Source organism: Copadichromis virginalis, linkage group LG14, assembly GCF_057382275.1.
Source record: "Copadichromis virginalis isolate Kocher_CV1m ecotype Utaka linkage group LG14, C_Virginalis_male_GT1.1, whole genome shotgun sequence".
Taxonomy (NCBI): domain Eukaryota; kingdom Metazoa; phylum Chordata; class Actinopteri; order Cichliformes; family Cichlidae; genus Copadichromis; species Copadichromis virginalis.
The window spans coordinates 16181238-16205012 of NC_140631.1; the positions used below are offsets into that span (position 1 = coordinate 16181238).

The 23775-nt window shown below is 41.2% G+C and overlaps 1 long non-coding RNA gene across 1 annotated transcript in view; it reads right to left on the reverse strand.

Moving 5' to 3' along the window:
* Positions 1-1059: 1059 nt before the first annotated feature.
* LOC146693732 (uncharacterized) overlaps positions 1060-23775 on the reverse strand; it is a 41336-nt gene continuing 18620 nt past the window's right edge. Inside the window, exons 2-3 of the long non-coding RNA XR_014914792.1 lie at positions 5139-5259; positions 1060-1339 (exon numbers count right to left, since the gene is read on the reverse strand). This is a non-coding gene — a long non-coding RNA (uncharacterized LOC146693732). The remainder of the gene's footprint in view (positions 1340-5138; positions 5260-23775) is intronic.

The following is a 23775-nucleotide window of genomic DNA, read 5'->3' on the forward strand; positions in this document are numbered from 1 at the left end:
GGAGAAAAATAGTACACTTCCAACAAAATTTTGCTGCCCTACAGGTACAATGTATTTAGTAACAAAATTGAAAAGTTCTTGTTTTGACAGAGGACCTTGGGAAACTGGATTACCAACTGGATTACTACTCAATGACAATAATTTTTCAAGAGTAACATTAAATAATGTTGGCAGAGTGAGTGGAAAAAAATTATTCATTAGCTTAGTTGCAATGAGTTTCAATTTTAACTGAATATTATCAGTAGGAGCACAGTAAGAAACACAGTGGAAAAGCTCTGTGGCATAGCAGAAAGGGCAAGGGAGGTAAAACACAATTTTATTGTAGAAACTTGAAAATATTACTAATTTTGCTAAGAGATTACACACACACTAGGTTTTGATAGTGTACACGGAATTGAGTTATGCAAATTATTCATTGGAGAAATTGTCCCCAACTCTGCCTTGCTGATTACTGTAATAACATTTTTAACAAATTAATATTTTTCCCTACATAATATATTTTTTAGCGTTATTAGTAAGATTAAAAAAATTGAAACAGACAACACACACACGCACACAGACACACACGTGTATTTCATGCTGGGCTGTGAAAGGGAAAAAACAATTGCACATAAATGCAAATATGATTTCCTTGTTTGCATATCAAACCATGTCTTGGTGTTTACACCCCTTAATTACAATGTTTAATTAATTACAACAGGAATGTAATGGGGGATATTTACAAGTCTTCAAAGACTGTAAGATAGAGAAAATAAAATGATGTGCACAGCAAATCCATCATGTCCAAATTAACACTGTCGGATTTGATTTCAACACTATTAAAGTGTCTATATGGGTCCACACCAGAGAGTGTTAATTTAACTCTTTTTGGAGAGTTGGTACGTTAACTCTGATTTAGTGTTAAACACCAAATCTGTCTGGAATGATAATTTAACACTTGGTGTTAAGAATTTATATATTAACTCTCAAAGAGTATTTTAGTTTAACTACGTAAGAGTTATCTTCTAATTCATTCTAAAAAGCGGGAATTTTACTGTTCTGTACTTCTAGAAATTTCTTTTGGAAATAAACATTTACTAAAAAGACGCAATGGTTTTTGAAAAACATTTATTCTGAACTGTGCACCACAATTTCAAAACATTTTCTGAAAGATGTAACAGTGTACATGTTCTCACTTTCATTAGAATTTTGTTTATCAAAAGGTCTGACATGGTAAATGCAAATAACAGCATTCTCATCACTTATTTCTTCAATACAATATGCATGTCCTTCATTCATCCCTTTGTGGAACTTCAACGCACTTCTGCTCTCCCCCATATTCCATCTTCACAAGCATATCCTGTGCGGAGATTGAATAAAAATTAGTTGACACTAATTAATGGCACAAATAATCCAGTAAACAATTGCAGCACAGTAAAAAAAAAAAAAAAAAGGAATCCTCTTTGAGCCATTACTTGTGTAAAGTATTTTCCCAAAAGACACAGGCAACAGGTAATACTGAACTAAATGTAAAACCTCAACCTTTTTAATTTTTACTTAAACCGTGTGCACAAAACTCTGGAGGGATCTATTACTTTACTTACTTAGCACTTAGTTCCTCCTACGTCGAGCGGCGCATCGGGCAGCTAGTGATCTCCATCGATGTCGGTCAGCAGCGACTGCTTCAGCTTCGTCCCAGGCAATGTCGACAGTTCTCAGATCGTCCATAAATGTTCGACGCAATGTGGTCTTTGGTCGGCCTTGCTTTCGCTTGCCAGTGCGTGGACGCCATGTCATGGCAATCTTAGCTGGGCGATGAGGGGGTAGGCGTAAAATATGTCCCGCAAAGCGAAAGCGCCTTTCTGCAACAACATCGGCTAATGGGCGGGTGCCTGCTCTTCGTAGGACCTCCTCATTTGTTATTCGGTCCCGGTAGGAAATTCTCAGGATTCGCCGCAAGCCACGTTGTTGAAGCACGTTCAGGTGTTGAATAATTGCACTTGTTGAGCGCCAGGTTTCACTAGCGTAAAGTGCAGTAGGGAAGACTATAGAGTTCAGTAGTCTGATCTTGACCCTTACATTCAGGGAGGTCGAGTTCCAAATAGGTTGGAGACATCGCAGGACACCAACTGCCTTCCCTACTCTGGCGTCGACATCCCGATCAGAGACCCCGTCATTCGAGATGATGCTGCCAAGATATGTAAAATTCTCCACCTCTTCAGCACGTTGTTGGTTGATCATGACAGGAATGCGGGCACGTGCATAGCCAACTCGGAGTACCTTGGTTTTTTTGCCGCTGATTCTTAATCCAACTTTCGTTGCCTCCCTCTGCAGGGCCGCGGTCAACTTTTGGAGGTCTTCCTGAGTCGAGCCCAGCAGGGCGATGTCATCTGCGAAGTCCAAGTCAGTGAGATTACGCGCTTCGTGCCAGGGCACACCGATGCCAGCTTGGTCAACTGATCGTCGCATGATGAAGTCAATTACCAACAGGAAGAGGAAAGGGGATAGCACGCATCCTTGTCGGACGCCAGTATTGATCTTGAAGAAGGCTGTGCAGCCGTCATCCGTCCGGACGCAGCAACGGGAGTTGGAGTAGAGACAACGAAAGGCATCTACAAACTGCTGAAGGACTCCATAGTGGCGTAGGATAGCCCATAGAGTCGGCCGGTGGACGCTGTCAAAAGCCTTCTCGAAGTCAATGAAATTAATAGAAATCTTCTTTTGGCGTTCCAATGTTTGTTCAATGATCATGCGGAGGGTGAAGATTTGCTCGACGCATGACCGGCCACTCCGAAACCCAGCCTGCTCTTCTCGCAATCGTTCGTTCACAGCGTGTCGTAGTCGATTCAAAAGAGCGAGGCAAAACACTTTCCCGGGTACCGACAGCAACGTGATGCCCCGCCAGTTGTTACAGTCTCCCAAATCACCTTTTTTTGGAAGTTTGATAATGGTGCCTTTTGTCCAATCATCGGGTACATGTGATGTTGACCAGCAGGCGTTTAGGAGTCTTGTGAGGGCGGCTTCAAGATGGGGTCCACCATGCTTCAGCATTTCGGCGAGGATTTTGTCCAGGCCTGCGGCCTTTCCACTCTTGAGGAGTCGGATCGCTGTCTTGACTTCAGTGATGCTGATTTGTCCGATATCGACAGGAAGAAGATCCATGGAAGGTGCCAGGTCTTCGGCCTCGAACCGTTGGGGTGGCTCAGGTTGGTTCAGAGTATCGCGGAAGTGTTCGACCCATCGTTGTTCTTGTTCAGCTGCAGTAAGGAGGACACGTCCATTTTTGTCTCGGATTGGAACACCGCGGCCACCACGAGCCCCAGTTAGATCTCGTACAATGCGATATAAGGTTCGGGTATCGTTCCGATCGGCTGTTTCTTGGGCTTCGATGCCTTTAGCTTCGATCCATTCACGCTTGTCACGCCAGCAGCTGCGTTTGACCTGTCGGGCAAGGTCTTGGTAGGTGGCCATGGCCCTCTCACGCTGGTCTGCAGAAGCATGTGGGTCAAAGGCCACCTGGTCCCGAACTGACTTTGCCAAGCGACGTTGATCTATAAGTTCCCATGAACGGTCGGAGATCCAGCGCTCCTTAAAGCCGCCCCGTCGGCGACCAATCTTCGATTCTGCTGCACCGACCACAGCCTCTTTTAGCTCATCCCAGAGTGTATCTGGATTTTTGTTGTTATTTCCTTCCGCAGCAAGGAGCTGGAAGTGGTTTCTCAATTCGAGTTGAAATTCCGCTGCCGTATTTGCATCTTTTAGGCGTTGAATGTTAAAAGGACTTGGCCGCTGCAATCGTGGTTGGAGGCGCTTCAGGTGAAGTTTACATTTGGCAATTAGCAGGTAGTGATCCGAGTCAATGTCGGCTCCACGCCACACTCTAACATCGCTAATGGTGGATGCCCAGCGGGATGATATACAGATGTAGTCGATCTCGCTTGTATATCTGCCACCGGGGGCCTTCCACGTCGCCTTGTGTATCCGCTTGTGGCCGAAGAAGGTGTTCTTGATGGTCAGCCGGTTTGCCGCACAGAACGAGATCAGCCGCCCACCGTTTTCATTTGTCATTGCTGCGATTCCAAACGGGCCGATAGTCGATTCCAGGCCATCCCGGTTACTGCTTATTTGCGCGTTGAAATCTCCGCCCACGATCAGCAAATCATGACGCGGGGAGTTGTCAATGGCATCCTGGAGCATCGCATAGAACCCATCCTTGTCAGTATCGTCAGCCTCTTCTGTTGGAGCATATACTTGAAGAATTGTGACTTTCACATGCCTAGCTTGGAAACGAGCTAAGGTTAGGCGGTCTGAAATGGGCTTCCAGGCCAGCAATGATGTTGTTGCACGTCGCGAGAGGATGAAGCCCACGCCACGTGCATGGTCTTGGGCATGGCCAGAGTAGAGCACCATCTTTCCATCACTAACCATCTTCCCACTTCCTGCCCATCGCATTTCTGAGATGCCCAAGATGTCCATACGGTACGAGTCAAATTCATATAGAAGCTGGGCCAATTTACCTGTTTGGTACAGAGTCCGTACATTCCATATTCCATAACGAGTAGTTTCTTTTGGGTCGAAAATTGGTCGACGCATCGGGCAGTGGATGACCCGAGGGCTTTTCTCCACTGTCGTCATTAAGGGTTGCCGATCATCATCTTCGCCCTGATTCAGTCGATACTGAGATTCACTTGCTGTTTCCGTAGCAATTGGAGTTTTTACAGGGTGGGGTTGCTAGCCCCACGCCCAACCCTCCTCCTTTCTCATCCGGGCTTGGGACTGGCAATGGCAGAGTTGGAGGGATCTATGCTAACGTAGAATCCAGTCAGGACGCCTGCTACTGCTGTTTGCTCGTTTTTTTTTATTTTTATGGGCGATCGTTTTCAGGCTTCAAGTAGCACCATTATACCAACATTTCACATTCTAGACATTGGTTTAGGTGTATTTGACCAAAAGTTTGACTGAAAATTCACATGCAAGCTTTTTTCAAGGCTGTGATATTTGCCCGTAAACAATACCTTTCAGCTAGCTAAAACAGAATATTATGCTATCACCGAGCAACATGGCTAATGCCTTTCACACAGCTTTGTCTCAACTCCAAAGAGCCACAGAAGTAAAAGCTCATAATAATAATTGAAACAATCTTTGAAAAAACGACTTACCAAGCATGGCAAACTCCTCAAATATGTAGAGCAAACTGTTCTGAAACGGCTTCACTTCAGCTTCAATTGGAGCCGTGCTGGGGGCGGAGTCTGTGAATTTACTCTGTTGGTGTCATAGCCCCTGTAGGAGTTCAGAGTTAAGAGGTCAAGAGTTAATGTTTCCATTGTAACACCTCCAGATTTGACAGAGAAACACTCATTTTTAACACTCGATTTTAACTACTATCATTTTACACCTCAGAGTTACATTAAAAGAATGTGACTCTGCTTAGAGTAAAATTAACTCTACTTTTGCAAGACTATTAACACCAAAACATTTAACACTTTTGAATTTGCTGTGTGCCATCAGAAAGCAATGTATTAAGATTTTATTAAGCTTTTTAATTTTTATGGTGTTACATGATGTCTTCATTCAGAAACATTGAGTATAGGAGGCTTAAGGGGAAGATTTTGAAATAAATTTTTCTATAGTAAGGGTGCAGTGGCCCCAGTCTTCCAGTCTTAAACTTCCACCTCCAGTAAAGCTTCGATTGAATGAGACTAAGGACATTGAGTCCACATGGACCATGTTCCACGCCTTCATTGCTGAGGCTGCTGCAAGTGATTGAGGGTCTCCTCTTTGGTGGCCTCAGGATTTCATCTTTGCTTTTTGCAGATTATGTGGTTATATTGTCTTAATCAGGTGGTTACCTCCACCCTGCAATGGAGCAGTGTGTAGTGGAAGGAATGAGAATTAGCACCTCTGAGACCAAGTCCAAGACCATGTTTCTCAGCCGGAAAAATGTGGAGTGCCCACTCCGGGTCAGGGACGAGTTACTGCCCCAAGTGGAAGAGTTCAGGTATCTTGGGATCTTGTTCATGAGTGAGGGGAGAGTAGAACATTTGACTGAAAGATTGATGTGTGTGTTGTGGTGAAGAGACAGCTAAGCATAAAAGCAAAGCTGTCAATTTACAGTTCAATCTACGTTCCTACCTTTACCTATGGTCATAAGCTCTGGGTTGCCATAAATGCAAAAGTTGATTTCTTTGCCATAACTTTAAAACTTGAAATAAACTGTTCCCTATGGAGACGCAATAGTGTTTTTTTTCCCAAAGCTGACTGTATCTTCAGTGACATAGTCAAATGTTTTCAACTTTTAGCTTAACAGTTCAAATTTTATGTTAGCCATCTGATAACTACTGAACAATTTTCAGAATGCAGGAAAGGGGCTTTGTGGTGTCACATATTATATTACTGAGATGGAAATTCAATCAGCTCTGGCATATATATATGGGAAGATGAGTTTGTTTCGTAAAAATGTTGGTGTGCGATGTTTTTCATATTTTGTCCTCTTCCTAAGGATTTCAACTCTGTTCCCTCATGCTAAGAAAAATCACTTTGATACACTGGTCACACACCATCTATATTGCCGCTTAATGCCTGAGTGTGTATGTGTTTGCACGTGCATGTACATGTGTGTTTGCATATGATATTCCTGTTTCCACCTTCTTTTTGGTTAGTAAGCCCAGGGCAACTGGTAGAGTGGTTGCCATGGAGTTTTGACATCATCTCATAAATGAGAATAGATGAGTCTGGGAAGTCAATATGGGCTGGAGCTGCTGAAGGGTGTTATGGGAAAAAATGAACACTGCTCCATCGAAATAACCTCCACTTCCCACTGAGTCACACAAGCACACAGATATACACAAGGTTGCCCACACTCTCACAGATAAAATTATCAGCTTGTGTTGGCATGCATGCAACCACAAGTGTGTCAGAGGTAAACAACATTTAAAATGTTTCAGTGGCGAGGTGCTTCACATTTAGAAGCATTTCATTGTACCCAGATTATCTTCAGGTCAGTGTTTATACCAGTGGCCTGCAGGTATGTGAGATTCTTTGAGCGCCATTGAAACTTGCTTCACAACACTTCATAAGAGATCGTACTATGAAAGCAACCTCATAGGTTATTTGAAGTTTAAAAGATTTACATGTAAAATATTGAACATTAGCTAAAACCGTTCTACTATCAGTTACCCTTAACTCAACCTTGGTTTATCATTTTCTTGTAAAGTGAAAACAATGCACATTGCACAAAGCACTGCAACATGTTTCTAATGGTAGGACAAATGTAGACTTCGTTGACAGTGCACTGTGTGTGATTACTGTATACATGTTTTGAAATAATTATGTTTTACATTCCTTATGTGGTTCTAGCAGTAACTTTTGAATATAGTGATTAAAAGGCATTCTAAGTGCTTGTGTCAGGCCCCCACACACAGATGATGCATTAGGTTCTTAGCTAGACAGTTAACTGTCACCATAGTGGGAGATTGATGAACAAACACACATTAATAGCAAGAGTCTCAGTCATAGTTAAAGACATAAACGATATATGTAAAAGATCCCTGGGGCAGGGGTGACTTTGAACAGAGAATGTATTACAAACTTTATGCAAAAAATAACTATGTTAATGCGTTTGAATTAAATGACACCAAACAGTCTTTAACAACCCTGATCCCAAAAAAACTGTTGTGTTGTGTAAAGCATAAATAGCATTTTACAATTTATAAATCTCATGAACCCATGTTTTATTTAAAATAGAACATAGAAAACATAATCAAATGTACTACAGTATTTTAAGAAAACACTTCAGCTCATTTTGAAGTTGATGGCAGAAACACATCTCAAAAAAGTTGGGATAGGGTCAGGTGTATCACTCTTTTACAACAGAGTATGGACAGTCAGTGACCAGCTGCATGAGTTGTTGGTGAGGAATGGTGCCCCGTGATTGTCGGATAAAGGATTTTAGCTGCTCAAGAGCTCTGGGTCTTCTTTGTGTTTTTGTTTTTTTTGTTGTTGTTTCATGATAGGCCAGTTTTCAACTGGTGAAAGGTGAGGACTGCAAGCATGCCAGTTCAGCAGCATCAGCTCTTGTACTATGAAGTCATACTGTAATAGATGCAGCATTGTCTTGATAAAGATCATAAGCCTGTTCCTGAAGAGTACATAATCTGGATGCGAGCATGTGTTGCTCTATAACCTCCACTAATGGTGCCTTTCCAGATGTGCAGGCACTAATGCAGCCCCATACGATAAGATTTTAGACTGAGTGCTCATAACAAACCAGAGGTATTCTTTAATATCAGTGAACAAAGTAGACAAAGTATGTTTTTAAAATTAATTTCACGTATTTCACAGAGCAATTCTCCACTTTTCCTCAGTCCTCCTTTCAATGAGCTTTAAAGGTCCAGAAAACAGCTGGATCCTGTTCACATGTGTCTTGTTCTTTGCATGATAAAATGTCAAGCTGCATCTATGGATGGCACAGTGAACTTTGTGATTTCTCGACGTTTCCTGAGCCCATGTACTGATTTCCATAACAAAAGACTGACAGAGATTTACTGAATCTCTCGATAATTTTATGCAATTAAATATTCATAGTTTTTGCAATTTCAGATTGAGAAACATTATTCTGAAATTGTTTCACAATTTGTAATTGCTGTGTTTTTTTTTTTAAGATGTGAACAACTCTGCCTATATTTCCTTCTAAGAAACTCTGCCTTTTTAAGATGCTCTTTTTATACCCAATCATGTTACTGACTGATTACCAATAAACTTAGTCTCAAAATGTTTCCGCAGCTATTTCTCTTTATTGATTCTGCAGCCTTTTGTTAACCTTTGACAACTTTTTGTGTGTTGCTGTCCTTAAAATAAACAAATTGCTTTCTTAAAGCGGTACACTTTATAAACATTGGCTATATTTTCTACATTCTATTTTGGAAAATAGAATCCCAATAATTTGCAGATCTCGTGTTTACAAGATCTGCAAATTATTGGGATTCTGTTCTTATTTAGATTTTCTACTGCATCCCAAATTTTTCAGCAGTTGAGAGAATTATGTTTTCAAGTTTGAAAAGTGATATATTATCTTGTTTTTGTCGCTGTTGTTACAAATTAGTACCATCAAATAAGCTGAATTTCAAATTGGAATAAAAAAGCAACATGTACCCATTCGTTTTTTATCTCTGCTCTTAGCTCTCCTTATGCAGATTAGTGACTATACATGAATGACAATAATGTGAGCAGAAAATTAGCTTTGTAGCTAAGGAGACCTTCACATCTTCCCTTAGCTCTGAGACCGTGATGATTCAAACAAGGCTGATGACAAGATCCACCTTGTTTTTGCTTGTGAACTGAATGCTGTGAATAATGGGAAACCCTGAACTAGAACTGTTTGGCCCTGAGGAGGAAACCATGCAAATTTGTTTCTTTCACATTCAACATTTTTTTTAATAGCATCAACTAATTACAAAAGAAACTTAGGGCAGTGCTCAGCTCTCAACTTAAAGTCAAAGGTTTCTTCTTACCCTCTTCTTTCAACCTTCTCTTATTTTCTTTCTTTGCATAATCCTTTTCGTATCCTTCACTGTCTGTGGGTCCTCCTTTATTAAATGCCAGCAGCATGAGTAGGTGGTATTGGTAATGAACTGTAATCCCTCTCTCCCAAACATCCAAGCATCTTAGCAGGCATCATTGTGGGAAGGTATTCTCAATAATATCCCCAAGAATATCATTTTCTTTTCTATATATGCCTTTTATGCTAAATTACTGATAAGTCAACAAAATGCAAGCTTTATTTCACTGAGTTTTGATGGGGGATTACTGACGCCATGCCCTGCAGCTAACTGTAATATTGGCTGTGAAAAAGCTAATGTATTCCCCACAGTCTGACAAAGTCCCTCCCACCCCACTACAGCTCTAGAGCAAATCTGTGGTTTCACAAAAGGCAAATTTAAACTTTCCAACACTTAAAGTGGACTTTTTCATTTTCAAAATATGCCAGTTCACATCAGTCACATCCACCTTTATAGAAGCCTTTGGTAAAGTAGATACAGAGTTAGTGGTTAGAATTAGAGCTGTATGCTGCATGAAAAGAAATAGAGAAAGTGGGAGTAGTGCTTTGGATTTAATGCTAAAAATTTAATATTGAAGGAGAATGTCAGTTCCCCATTACTCCTGCTTTCAATCTCTACCTCAATTTAGCAAGGGGACCTCAGGGGATGTTGAACTGGACATGAAGGAGTGTGGATGAAAACAGCCCTTAGATGTGACACATGAGTTGAGAGACAGCGTGGGCGGGAATAGTTTTTGGTGAGGACGGGTTCATGGGTGTTTTGACATGAAAAACTGAAAAATTTAAAATATGTCAGTGCACTAATAAAAAAAGGTGTAATTTTATAAATATGTTCACTAATTCTAATACTGTTTCTGTTTTGTATTAAAATTACAAATTTACAGTTCTAGGAACTTCACTAGATGTCCCTAGAACTGTAAGAGATAAGAGAAAGTGAAGTGTTATGAAGTGTTGCATTTAGAGTTTGCAGCTAAAGAATGTGACGTGCAACGTCAGCAGCACTCATTCTTGCGACTGTGGTGTTGTGATGGATGGTTTAATGTACAAATGGACAGCTTGTAGCCATGGTTACCCTAAGCATCCATTAAGACTGCTGAAGGCAGTACGTGTTAATATTTTGAATTTTGAGTACACACTCAAATTAGATTCTCACAGAAAAATCTCTCTAAGTGAGAACAGCCACAGCATCCAGACAGTCAACTCAGCTGGTGATAAAAAGATTGATGCAAAAATTCTTCTTGTGGTTTCACATTTAGAGACTGATCTGTTTTGTGTTTCTTAGAATTAATGTTGCCTAAACGGCAAAATGTATACATGTATTATTTTTTTTACTTTTTCTTTTGAATGCACTTTGTGTGGGAATCAATAAAGGGGTAGAAAACATTTTTTTTTCTTTTTCTTTTTAATTATTTTATTCAAAATTGTGCTTTTTATGTACTTCTTTCTGTGTTTTATATCTATCTATATATATATCTCTATCTCTCTCTCTCTCTCTCTCTCTCTCTCTCTCTCTCTCTATCTCTCTCTCTAGATAGATAGATAGATAGATAGATATATATCTATCTATATATATCTATCTATATATATCTATCTCTTAGGGGTGCAACAATACTCGTATCGATATTGAACCGTTTGATACAGTGCTTTCGGTTCAGTACGCATTTGTATCGCACAATACAAAATTTTTTATATATTTTATCAACTTTTCTTCTGACGATGCTGTCTGTGTTGAGCGCTCAGTGGATCTGTGTTCGACTACTTCGCATAGGCTGCACTGTCGAGCGCAGATCCACTGAGTGCAGCGCAAGCTAGCAAGACAGAAGTTAAGCTCGTTGCAACATGGCAACTGCCTCAACGCTACCCGAAAGTGAACCTCCCCCACCCTCATTCAGATCTGGCGTTTGGAACTATCTTGGTTTTCATGTGAAGCATGACCCTGATGGTAAGCCCGTCATGGACAAAAGTAAAACAGTATGGTATGTCGGATGTGCCATGCAATACTCAATTGGTGGGAACTAGTGCGTTAGCGCAGTTAGCTTGTTAACGTGTTGACACCGTCCAGCCCCACGCACGGGGCGATCCGCGGTAACTTGTTAACGGAGATTTGCCGCGTTATGGCGTTAATGTCATTTTAACGAGATTAACGCTGACAGCAGTGGGAACACAACGAATATGACTGCACATTTACGCTGACATCATCCTAGTGCAAAGACAAGTGGAAGCAGACAAAAACAACAAGCAAGCATGCTACAAACTTTACCCGAGTCATTTAGGCAACCGTTAGCACAAGATTCTCCTCATGGGGACCTGATATGTTTAATATGCTGCTGAGAATATAGCCCAGAAGAAGCGTATAGTATAGCTTTTATTTTGGAAAGAGCCATTTCTCTGTAATAAACTCTCTTTTCCATTTATTTTTTTATTACTTTGTTGTTTCAGCAACATTAAATTTAAAAACTGTACTTTTGAGTTAAAATATATATTTATAATTTTAATAAATGACAAATTAAAAAGGCATAAACATTTTTTTCGTATCGAAAAAATGTCGAACCGTGACACCAAAGTATTGAACCGAACCGTGAATTTTGTGTATCGTTGCAATAATATATATATATATATTATCATTATTAACAACAACAATAATAAATTATTTTATTTTATTTTTTGTACTTTTATTCTGTCCTGTTTTAAAACACATTAAGAATAAAGTTGGCTTGTCTTGGCAATAATTGGATGGTGCATGGGTGGTAGGAGGGGGGTTTGGCAAACAGAAAAGACTCAGAAACTCATTTAAAGAGTGTAAGAAGTTTTTTTTAAATTTTTGAAATATAACTCATTGTAAAATGTAAAGTTAAAGAAAACCTAAGTTACTATACTCACCCTAAAAGTTAAAAAAAAAAAGTACAAATATTTAAAATAATTTTCACCATTGATTAGGCTTAGGTGCAACTTGGTTTTGAATTCGATTATGAAATGTTCAATTAATTTTGAAACAGTGAACAATAATCGCCCCTCTCCATTATTTTTTGAAAACTCACCATCCTTCCTGAAATCTTTATGTGGCTTTGCAATATTCATTAGTACACTAAAGTACTCTAAGAGCACAAAAACAAATCATTAGTTTATGCACTTTTCAGTGTGCAAATAAATACACAATAAAACTGAAAAACAGGTTCTGATTTAGATTGTGGATTGCTGAATCATCCCAGACAAACTCAATCTTTTATTGGGCATCTGAGGTTATTTAATCAGGGATGCTCAAGGCAGGGCGGTGGATCCTTCCATTTTAAAGTCAAGGTTTTCTGAAAAGATCAAAAGGATGCCCTTAGGTATCTACTGTCTTCCAAATGAGGCTTCAACCTTACAGCCGCATTTTGCTACCATGCTTGAAAAATAAATTACAGAGAATAGAGCAGCATTCTTGGCATAACTGTAGTTTTTATGTTGGCATAATGTTTTAATGTTGGAACAAGTGTAGTTTTACTAATTCTATATGTGCAGTGCCACTAGTTACAGTCAGGGCCATATGTTCACTGCCTGTCTTGCATCTTTGTGTATGTACTGTATAGTATACAGTGAATGCGGGAACATGCTTTTTTTTCTTCATTTCTCAGTCCATTATTTGTGTATTCGTGTGTGTATCTGTGTGAGTGTGAGTGTGTGTGTGTGTGTGTGTGTGTGTGCGCCTGTGTTCTGGCAATGGCTTTTTTTCCAAGACAGAATTTCTAGCTGGATATAGAAAAGCAATCTCTCAGTTAAGTGATTTGTGAAAAGTGTCACATTCTCACCTGGAAGTAATTGCCTGCTGGTGTCGCTCAGTTGTGGTAATATGCTCATGAAGTGAAAGATGATAGGGTAAGGAAGGTTGGGTGTGTGTGTGTTTGTGTGTGGTTTTGATTACCAGCTTGCTAAAAAAAAAAAGCCCTTTAAGATGAACGTACAGTCTGACAACCAATGCGGGGTGAGGAAGAGGCCTCTGCCTGCGTGTGATCATCTGTGAGTTCTCCAAAGATTTCTACAGAACTGGCCTAAGGTGATGAAACAATGATATCTTTTGGGACACTAAACTTCTTTGAATGACAGGGAAGCAAGAGAGACTGAAAACAGACAGCAGCAAAACTACATTTTCAATGCAGCAGTGGTACTGACCTTTACATTTTCTCTTTCGTGTCCAGTTATTTTTCTTTGCATCATTTTTCTGTGTTGGTCCGCATCTTGCTGCATTTTGTTTTGTTCAAATTACTTAGATTTCCTTATTAAAATAATTAGAAGGGTCAGAAAAAAAGGTTTCTGCTAAATATAATTAACTGATTGTATGTCTCAGGCCATACACTGCCCTGGGTAAATATGGAATACTTTGATTTGAATGAACTTGAAAGTTGGAATATTCTATGAGATCGACCGGCCTTTCTGACCATCTTTTATTTATTTCACTTCTGCTTGTTTCATTCCCATCAGTGTTCCTGCTTGCAAACATCTTTTCAGCACTTGTACATTTGTGAACACTAAGAGAAGATCAAGACATTTATTCAAAATTCAATATGTGTGAAATATATTAATGTTAAAAAAATTTTTGGGAAAAACAAGGCAAGCACTGCTCACAGAAAACAGTGGAAATATAATTTCAAAGATCAACACAAAAATGTTTGACACTGGAATTATACATACAAGAATATTTTAAGGTGTTTCATCAGGTTTCTATTTTTCAAACTATTCAGCAACATACACAATGTAAGACAGAGTGTAGAGTCACATGCCTGTATTGCCTTGTTTTCAATATCTCCACAAAAGAACTTTAATTGAGACAACCTTAAAAAACAGGTGGTGGTGGTGGTGGAGGGGGAGGGGTGAAACTAAAATCCAGCCATGCTCTTTCATACATCAGGAAAATCATCTTTCTATGCTATATCAAATGAAGAATCTCATTACAGTATGTAAATTCGATGGCACTAAATATGTGAGAGGAAGCATATGCATATGTTTGTTAGCCAGTGCTAATGACCCCTCTCCACATAGCTCTCCAGTGCGATGGCCTAATGATGAAGCCAAATTCATCAGGGATACTGGGGAAAACAACTCCCCTCCTTGATTGTGACACATGGAGAGTGCACACATGTGAAGAACTCTTGGATTCCTCTCCAGATGCAAACATGCACATGCAGATAGATGATGCATTGCTTATGAACACTTGATGTAAGACATGACATTTGATAGTCTGGATGAAATGCATATAAAACCCTAGAAAGGAAAAGGTGAAGTAGGTTTGAAGAAAAGGGAAAATGCACAGAAGATGTGCTTGCAAAGAGTACATCCTTCTCATTTATCTTAACAGTCAATGCATTTATTCTTAACAAAATGATTACGGTACAATTGTCACAATATGAGGAACCTTAATTGTTTTATATTATTTTTAAGCACTAGTCTCCATCCATGCATGAGAAAAAAATGTCAGGTTATAAAATAAAATTCTCTTAAAAGTGATCCTCAAGGCACAAAAAGCACTCTATACATCTTTTTTTGCTGTTTTCCTTGGTTTTGTGTGTGTGTGTGTGTGTGTGTGTGTGTGTGTGTGTGTGTGTTTTAATGGAAATGCTACAAATGCTTTTCAATGGCATCTGAAAACCAAACCAGTAATGTACCATAGCTTTAGTTCAGGCAGGCCACAAAGTCAAACTCGGGCACTGTCCCAGCAGACCAGCTGACCTAATTGCTAGCCTACATCAGCGGATGGCTCAGCTAATACCCTTCTACACATCCATTTGGCAGAAATGGTGCACTACTTAATCTGTTTTAGCTTGCCCACACTTGTGTCAGTTGCATTAAAAAGTCATACTACAAAATATAAATGACCGAATTACTTTTTTTGACTTCCTAAACTATATTATGAGTTTGAGGAAGCAGAAACTATTCCTAGAACAGCTTCCACTTAGATGTTTATATAAACAAAACATATTTATAAAATGTAGTCCTAAAATATGACTATTTTGTGGATTTTTTGTTTTTTGTGCAGATTGTGCAGCAGGTCAAAGGTATCGGTTATATTTAGACATGCAGAATAGCGCCAACTAAGATAACCAGAGTTGAGAAGTTTCCCTTGTGTGATGTCACATCTTATTTTGAGTAAAATGGGAAAAAAAAGAAACATTCTTCTGCAATGTTGCTTTTTCTAAAAAGATAAGTAGTTTCTGTTAAATGGTACGGCGTGCATATGGTGGCATGTATGTGTGTGTGTTTGAATAGAGATTGTAAAGTAGTGAGCAATCTTCATTTGCCTCAAAATAGAGATATTCCAAGGACATGCTTTTCTTGTGCAACTATAGTATAACCCCATAGCTTTTAGTGATTAACATGATGATATGCCTCTTTTCTCTGCCTAATTTAACTAACATCTGTTAGGGATCAAATAGCCCCCCATTTTTATTCCTGATTCTATACATATTTAGACAACCTAGTCATCTAAATATTCTTAAAGCGATGTTATTTATAAGAAAACCTCTGTTATAACAACCAATATGAACCCTCACTGCCATGGTTCTGATTCACTGGTCCTTTTGGCTCTCGGAGGAGGCGGATGCACTTTTTCTCCTCTCCTCTCCCTTATCTTCCCTGTTTAGTTCTTATGTCCCTGTCTAGTCTTGTGTTTTTTGTATTACTTTTCCTAGAACACTCTCTCACAGTCTGTTTCTAAAACCTAAAGAGAATTATGGATTTGATCAACTGGTCTCTGAATGCTATTGACACCCTTTCCTCAACGAGAAGTCTGGGCTCGGGAGAGCCCGAGTGCCCTGGAGGGACTTTCCCTGCCGCATACACGATGGACGGGTGGCAGACATGGAGGATCATGTGCCTGGCGGGACTGTCGATCGAGGACGCTGAAGAGATCTACCTATTTGGAACCATGATAACAGGGTTCTTGCTGATCGGAGCTGGCTTGGCCCTGGCTTATCAGAGAATTAAGAAAGCAGAACCGGCTGTTCAAACCCCCCCAAGGCTGCCGGCTGGGATTGAAACGATGGGACGAGGCGCGACTTCTCAGAAAGGACTCACTGAGTGCAGCATGGTTAAGAGCTTGGAGGCGCTTATGGCTGCAGTGAATACTCAGAATAAGACCTCTGAGCCAAGGGCGATTTTAGCCCAAATGTTCGATTTTAGCCCAAATGAATCAAAGCACCCCCAAAGATTTCTTGCTTTTTTTCACAATATTTGTTGTTTGTGTGACCCACTACTAAAAATATAAAAAGATTACAGTACTTGGTTGAAATGTAACATTTCAACAACAAAAGTATAGATATCCCCCCCTCCCAAAATGGTTTGTTCCAGCTCGCCTTTCCCCTACTCTGGCTCTAGCGCCGATACTGCCAGAGCAATGGTGGCTGAAACGCAGCGGAGCGGACATATTAGCTGAATTTAACCTTCAGTTACTCTTTATATAGTAGGAGTCAGACCATGTTGAAAAACATTACACCCAGCTAACCTGCTGTGTTGAAAACGTGTTTTCCGACTATGTTTGCTACTCTACAGTCTGTCCTGCTCTGTAGTAAAATCAGCTACATTTGACCGTCCTGTTGCTCCCATTGAAATTTATATAACCTATTTAAAATCTAAAACTTAAAATTGTCCGCAGCCTACTGTTGTTACCGCTATCCTGTTTGAAATGGATACTAACTGTACTCCAACCCACCTCTGGCGCTGGTGCCCTACCCTCAAGCTAGTACCATGCTCTCCTGAGTTTTAAATGCACTTTAGAACAGCACACAGCAACACTACATATGAGCGGGCGTAGGGAGGTTTGAGGTCTTCACTCACCCCGTGTCATGATACGGCTGTGTGGCAGGCAGGATGAGGATTCAATCGCAAAAACTCACGGACTCAAGGGACGAACTCAAAAGGCAGCTTTATTGCTTAACAGAAGATGACAGGCGATACAAAACTAGACTGGGAAAAACTAACATAAAGCTCACCAAGGAACACAGGGAAATCCATGCAGCATGAGGGAGAACGCGACACATAACTGAGGGAGACGCAGACATAAATACACAGAGGGTTAACGAGGGAAGTGGGAGCACATGGGGAACACAGGTGACACTGATAATCATAACAAGACATGGCAGGAGTGAACACAACACTGACGGGAGACGGGCAAAGTAAAACAGGAAGTACAGAGGTTCAAACAGGAGGAGAGAGAGCACGGGGAGAACACAGACATAACGGGCTGGGAAAACATAGAAATAAACACAAGGAGAGACGAGGGCTCACAGATACACAGGGGCACACAGGAGGTAATCAAATAAGGACCATCTTAACTAAATAATCCAAGGCATGACTAGGGAATGAAATACAAAACACACAAAACTGCGAATACTGGGCCCACATGGCCCGGGACCATGACACCCCGGTTCTGTTAGCCGTCAGGGCTGGGGGGCTGGGAGGAGGTGCTGGCTGTCCGACTGGGATCTGGGATGCGGGGCCTCCCTGCTACTGCAGATACGGAGGTGGTCCGCTTGCCTCCACCCCAGAGAGAAGGGTTACATCTCCTGGGTCTAGGTGTGGCTTGCCCCTCTGAGGGCGGGGGTACCTGGACCTGGGATATAGAGTATGTTTGGGGAGTGCGACTGTCTGTGCAGTGTCTATTTGTGTCTGTCTACACGTTGGGTGAGTGCCGAGTATTTGGTTGTGCATATGGAGTGGGAATGCACGTCTGTGTCCGCGTGTGCCTGTTCGTCTGTGTCTATATGTCAGGTTGGGTCTTAGACTCAACCTCTCTGGGTACATCTCAGGCCCTCTAAAGTACGGAGGCCTATCTCCCCTCACGACACTCCCTGCCGGTGGCTGATGCCCTCAGACGTTGGTGTGTTGGTGGTCCTTGTCGCCTGGGGCTGGGCGCTCATGTATGTACTGGCTCACTCCTGGTGGCCGATTGGCGGGGCCGGGCGCCTGTGGCCTGGCTGGGCTCCTTCCGGGGGGTGGGATGCCCTCAGGCCTCTGGCCTCTGGGCCTGAAGCTCGGTCCTCTCTGGCACAGCTGGCTGCCGGCAGAGCCCGCGGGCACGCCACTGCAACCCCCTCTGGCCTCTGCTCCGTAGCTGCGGGGTGACCTCTCCTTTTGGGCTCTACTCAGCTCTTCCCAGGAGGGTGGCACGGTTTCCCCCCCTTTGGTGGTCCTCCTCGGGTCCTTGTACTCTGGGGCCTCTGGATATCTGGGGCCTGGATCTCCTCCATACCTGCTTCATACCCTGGTGGACGGGGCTATGGCTACCCACACTCCCTAGCAGATCGTTACATGGAGAAACCTTTGGAATACAAGCATGCTGATCCACACAGGTATGCACACAGGTGTACACACGGGTGTTCACAGACGCGGACTACACCTTTCTTGGCTGCTGCCTCAAAGCACATTGTGCGCTGTCTATCTTGCGTGCTGCACAATATATTATTTAGTATCTACTGTTATCTACTGCTAGCTAGTTTATTGTGATGGTGCTGTTTTTTTTATTATGTTGCTCTTTGTTGTTTGCTTTCTCTTCTGTTTTTTTTCTCCATACAGGTGATCCAGGTGTTTTGTTTTTTTTTTCTTCCCCCCCCTTTCTCACCATCTCTTCTCCCCTTTGGTTTTCTTTCTCTCCCTCTCTTTCTTTCATTCTTTCTCCCTGTCCTATCCCCCAGTCATGTCTGTCCCGTTTGTAGCAACTGAAAATAAAATAAATTCATAATTATAATAAAGGTCAATCAAATGGACAAATATGGCAAGGCCATGATGATCCACTTGGTAAAATAAATCCGCCTGGCATCGTTCTTGGCCTTAAGACAACAATTCTGATGGCTAAAGATCCAAACGGGACAAAAAAAAAGAAAGAAAAGAAATGGATACTAACTAGCTAACTGACTGGATGCCCATTAACCTTATAACTCCTAGTGTGTGTGTGTGTGTGTGTGTGTATACAGAGAGACAGCCAGGTTCATAATGGATATAAGGAGGTTTTTTCAAAAAAAAAAGGAGCCACATTCAGGTAAAAGTGTAAAATCAAATGATTCGTCAATCAAGAATAATGTTGGATCAGTGTTTCAATATTTATATCTTTTATTAGATGTTCATGTGGTTTGGTTATTTTCCTTTTGGTTGAAAGTACACTGAGAGAGGACTTTTTGTTAGTGATCTTAATAGTATTTTTTCATATTAATGTAATTTTTCATCTAATTGAATACAATCTATTTGTGTATGATTGTCGGTCCGAACAGGGAGAGAGGAAAGAGGAGAATGTGAGGAGAAAGTACAAGATCAGGAAGAACCAGGTAAGAAAACAGACAGGGAACAGTGACAGGCAGAAACTGTTAAAATGACAAAGAAAAAAAAAACTAATTTTACTCACACAATCAGGAAGTTGTGTTCTCCCTATATTAAAGCTGCTATACAGAATCTGCTAAACAAACTGGGTTGAAACATTTTTGACCCTCTTTAACAACATTCCAACATAACATTATAATTGATCGGGGAGATTAAAATTAATTATATATTTTTATGTGGTTCAGCCACAACTCTACCAAAACCTCAGCCAGTAATAGGTAGGCCAACTTTTGGACCATACAGTTGTCTGTATGACTGCCGCAGTACGTACGTGAGGAGCTGTAAAGAGAAGCAGAGTGCTCTGTTTATATTCTAAAAATGTTTTAAGCCAGCTTGTTTCAAAGATTCTGTACAGCAGCTTTAAATGTTTTCTAAAAGCACACATACACTTACCTTATCAGTGTTTCTCAAACTTTTTACAGTGTGTACCACCTGATAAAAAATGTCAAGCTCTCCTAAGTACCACTATGAAAACATGAAACTCCTAAATCTCCATCCATCCATTCGCTTCCACTTATCCTTTTCAGGGTCGTGGGGGGTGCTGGAGCAAATCCCAGCTGTCATAGGGCGAGAGGCGGGGTACACCCTGGACAGGTCGCCAGTCTGTCGCAGGGCCAACACACAGGGACAGACAACCATTCACACCTAGTGGTAATTTGGATTATCCAATTAACCTATCCCCACAAGCTGCATGTCTTTGGACGGTGGGAGGAAGCCGGAGAACCCGGAGGGAACCCACGCAGACACAGGGAGAACATGCAAACTCCACACAGAAAGACCCTGGCCTGATGGTGGAATTACGGTGGCCCCTAGAGACAAAGCACGTACAAACTCCAAAACACTTGCAAACTCCAAAACACATGCAAATTCCAAAACACATGCAAATTCCAAAACACATGCAAACTAAAAAACACATGCAAACTCCAAAACACGTACAAACTCCAAAACACATGCAAATTCCAAAACACTTGCAAACTCAAAAACACATGCAAATTCAAAAACACAACGGAAGTGCTCCAGGACGCTAGGGGCAGTGTTGAGCTTTTGTTACCTAGTAACTACACAAGCCAGGAAGTACCAATGACTGGATTTGGGGTTTGCAGCCTTAAAGGCCGCATTTTAAGGCCGATTACGTCACAGCGACAAGAGAAGGCTGTCCCAATTCAAAGGCTGCTCTACATGCGGCCCTCAAATACGTCCTTAATTTCCCTGAATTTTAAGGATGGGTCGGTGTAGCCTTCATGGCCCAACATATCCCAGACTTCATAGCGCGGTGGTGGTGTGGATAATTTTGCCGAAAAAAAACTGTGGAAGCGGAGCGGAGGAAGAGTAAACTTTCAGAAGTAAGTACTGAATATTATGTCACTTATTTATGCGCAAATATTTTTTTAATGAAGAACATTAAACCATTATTGTTGGCCATATGTTGGGAAAGTTATGTGACATTAGCGATGTCTGTACTTTCAGAATTAACTTGGTTTTAAAGCCTTTACTTTAAAAAATATATATATAGTCGACCTTAATCTTACAGAGATGATTTTGTGGATAATTAAAGTCAGTCATATATCCACAAACACAACAAGCTGAAAGTCAGTGATGCTGCTCGGTTTGCAGTCCTGAATATCACGGCACAAGCAGGATCCACTGCACTGTTAATGTGATGCCTCAAAGGCATTTATTTCATTTATCTTTAATGTTTGCTTAAAGTAATTCTTTCGTATGTATTTAAGTTAAAAAGAACAGTAAAAAGACTTCAAAATGTTAAGAAGCTTTAAATTTGAAGGTTAGCTTGCTGGTGACCTCACTTCCTGGTGGGTGACCTGTATTACTTCATTTCCTATTTAATTCCTCTTCCTGGTTGCTCTAAGAGGGAGAGGGACATGCGGTCTTGCTCTGAGGCTTATCCACAGCCATCCACTTGGGAACATTGTTCAGGCAACGTCGTAAGTGTATATATTTCATGGTGAAGGTGTTAAAAAGGCATAAATAGCGGTATTTGTTAAAAATTATATTTTATTTGTGATTCATGGAGGTTGATTTGTACATGTTAAAAAAGGGCAGTTTTGATGATCATTACTGTTGCTAAAGCTAACACGAAGGTGTAAGGTCACATTTTGAGTTATTTCATGATGCAATATTTATGTAAACGATCATTTTTTCTATTCTGTATTTCTTTTCAACTACAGTTTTCACCGCTTGTCAAATGAAGATTCTGAGTAAAAAGTCAACTCTACTCGGACTCGTGTATTCATTGACAGAGGTTTAGCTTGGTGTTTGATCGGAGTTGCTACACTCTGCAACAGAACACTACAGTGAAAAGACGGCACTCGATGGTCCTACGTGTTCATGATGGCAGCAAGCAACAAGTCATCGGTATCAAATACCAGGAGCAACGTGACATCAGCATCATCTGTAAGTGCGGCTCGCGCCAGAGCTAAAGCAGAAGCTGCTAAGGTACGAGCATCATATGCTAGCCAGGAGGCTAAATTAAAATTGGAAAAGGCTGCTAGAGAAGCAGAAAGGAAAACTAGAGAAGCTCAAAATCAGTTGGAAGCTGCTAGAATTGATACAGAGCTGGAAGTGCTAACATTAAATCGTGAAGCAGACGCAGCCATCGCTGAAGCACAGGTGTTAGAAGATGTAGCAGAAATGCATGGAAATGTAGAAAATATGAAATCTGAGTCAGAAGACAGGCTTAGATTGCAACGTACTAGTGAATATGTTTGCTCTCAAAATGATCAGAATCAGTCTACCTTCGCACCAGTATCTATCCCACCTGTTAAATCTGTAGACCGTACAGAATCACAAGACAGTTTTAGAACATGGCATCCACCTGTAAGCTTAGCGGAATTCCAACATAGCAATAGCAAGCCCAAGCCTGAAGTGGATAATGGGACGCATCCACCCACAACAAACCTGTCTAAACTGACCAGAGCTGAATCGAAGACCGACGTCGAAAGAACAAACCCTCGCATGTATATAAGTGCTCAATCACAAACACCCCAGCATATGCTTCCAGTGAGCGTGCCACAACCTCCAGACCCTCTGGCACAATATTTGGCGCGACGTGATCTCGTTACGTCAGGACTGTACCAATTTGATGATAAGCCAGAGAATTTCCGTGCATGGCGGTCCTCATTCACTAACGCTGTGGCTGAGGTTCAACTTACAGAAACACAAGAATTAGACCTCATGACCAAATGGTTAGGAAAAGAGTCTGGACAGCAAATAAGATGCATACGCTCAGTGCATGTGAATAATGCTGGTTTGGCTCTGCGCAAGGCATGGGAGAGGCTGAATGACTGCTATGGTGCCCCTGAGATGATCGAGCAGTCACTGTTTCAGAGACTTGACAGTTTTCCAAAAATTGCAGCCAAAGATCACATCAGATTACGTGAACTTGGGGATTTGCTTATGGAGATACAAGGCGCAAAGGAGGATGGATACCTCACTGGGCTGTCATATCTAGACACCTCCAGAGGTATCGGACCCATTGTAGACAAGCTCCCATATGGGCTCCAGGATAAGTGGGTGTCATCTGGGTCGTGGTACAAAGAAGAGAATAACGGCTGCTTCCCTCCCTTTAGTTACTTTTGTAACTTTGTTTGTCATGAGGCAAAGAAGCGAAATGACCCCAGCTTTATTCGTCAAAGCAACGGCGCAAGCCCCACAAAACCAGAAAGATTACCTATGAAGAGCTTTAACACCAACAAGTCTATCGCGGTTCACAAAACAGATGTCTCTACAATCAACAACGACGCTAACAAGAACTGCCCATTGCACAATAAACCTCACCCACTAAAAAAATGCAGGACATTCAGAAACAAGTCCATCGATGACAGGAAGGCCTTTCTAAAACAGAAAGGAATATGCTTCAAGTGTTGTTCTTCAACTTCACA